Consider the following 2,089-nt stretch of genomic DNA (forward strand, 5'->3'; position numbering starts at 1 on the left):
GGCTCCCGCGATCCTGCCGCCTCAGCCTTCCACGGGGCCGGAGCCACGGCGCGTGCTACCACGCCCGGCTCATCTCTCCTTGAGTGTCGAGACAGGTCGGGCCAAGCTTCCCAGGATGGCCTCGAACCCTCAGGCTCAGGCGGTCCACTCGCCTTAGCCTCCCAAAGTGTTGGGATTGCAGGCTGAGCCACCGAGCCTGGCTGTTTGTATTTTGTTTGTATCCTCCAAGAACCTAAGTGATTTCCCCCAAATAAGCACGTTATTCGACCTCGGGATGATTGACAGGCTGGGGCGGGTGGGGATATTCATAGCAGGCCTCTGGGAGGAGGGACTATTTCCCAAGTACAGCAGGTAACAGAACATCAAAGTCGTTCCCTCTTTATTTTATTTAAGTTGGGGTCTCACTGTGTTGCCCGGGCTGGAGTGCAGTGGGACGCTCACCGACACTGCAGCCTCAACCTGCTGGGCTCAGGCAATTTTTTTTTTTTTAGTTGGTGTCTCACTCCATCGCCCACGCTGGAGTGCTGTGGCACGCTCACAGCCACAGCCTCAACCTGGGCTTAGGTGATCCTTTCACCTCAGCCTTCCAAGTAGCTGGAATTGCAGGCACGCACCACCACGCTCAGCTGATTTTTTGTTACTGTAGAGATGGGGTCTTGCCAAGTTGCCCAGGCTCATCTCGAACCCCTGAGCTCAGGCAATCCTCTCGCCTCGGCCTCCCAAGGTGCTGGGATTACAGGCTTGAGACACCACGCCTAGCCCAATGATTTTTTTTTTTTTTTTAATTGTAGAGAGGAGGTCTCACCATGTTGCCCAGGCTGGTCTTGAAGCCCCGGGCTCAGGCAGTCCTCTCACCTCGGCCTCCCAACGTGCTGGGATGACAGGTATGAGCCACCATGCCCGACAAAATCTTTGCCTCTTTCGGTGGAGTTCCAGAAGCCACTGGATTCTCCCACCCCCAGGCCCCATGCTGCCAGTGCAGACACTGCTTCTCCTGTGCCTGGCTGAAGTCCGACTCCCAATTCCACACTGAAACACCCAAACGGGTGCTATCTCTGGGTGTTCATGGGTGCCGGGATAGGATCAGAGGTGACTTTTTAATTTTGTCTAAGGCTGTCCTGTATTTCCAAATGCTCCATCATAAACAGGTATGTGCTGCCATTTCAATAAGCAAATAAGCCAGGCTCAGTGGCTCAGCCTGTAATCCCGCGCCTTGGGAGGCTGAGGTGAGTGGATTGCCTGAGCCCGCGGGTTCGAGATCTGCCTGGGCAGGCGAGACCTCATCTCTACAATGAAATCAAAAAATTAGCTGGGCGTGGTAGCGTGTGCCTGCAATTCCAGCTACTCGGAAGACTGAGGAGGAAGGATCGCTGGAGCCCAGCAGGTCAAGGCTGCGGTGGCTGGGAGCAGCCACTGCACTCCAGTCTGGGTGACAGAGTGAGACTCCAACTCAAAAAAAAAAAGAAAAAGCAAATAAAACAAAACAGAAGTACCTACGAAGAGGGGAGAGCCCACCTTCAATCTGAGTCCCCCACACGATCCCAACTCCAGTCCCAGAGATAACCACTACTGACAGTTTTCTGAGGTCTCTCTGCCTTTAAAAAGTATATTCTAGTTGGGCTCGGTGGCTCAGCCTTGATTCCCAGCACTTTGGGAGGCCGACTGTGAGTGGATTACCTGAGCCCACGGGTTCAAGACCCGCCTGGGCAACTTGGCAAGACCTCATCTCTATGATATAAAAATTTAAAAATTAGCCGGCTAGTTTTTGATTTATTGTAGAGATGAGGTCTCGCCAAGTTGCCCAGGCGGGTCTTGATGTTACAATAGGAGAAACTTGTGTGTGTGTAGAAAGTCTGAGGGAGTGTGTGGGAACTCTGTACTTCCTGCCCCATTTTTCTGTAAACTGCTCTACACATCGGAGTCTATTAGATAGTTAAAAAAATAGTAACGGCTGGGCTCGGTGGCTCAGCCTGTAATCCCGTGCTTTGGGAGGCCGAGGTGAATGAACTGCCTGAGCCCGCGGGTTCGAGACCCGCCTGGGCAACTTGGTGAGACCTTGTCTCTACAATAAAAAAAAAAAAAAAATAAC

This window comes from Carlito syrichta, unplaced genomic scaffold, assembly GCF_000164805.1.
Source record: "Carlito syrichta isolate Samal-C Ts95f unplaced genomic scaffold, Tarsius_syrichta-2.0.1 Scaffold303207, whole genome shotgun sequence".
NCBI classification, from domain to species: domain Eukaryota; kingdom Metazoa; phylum Chordata; class Mammalia; order Primates; family Tarsiidae; genus Carlito; species Carlito syrichta.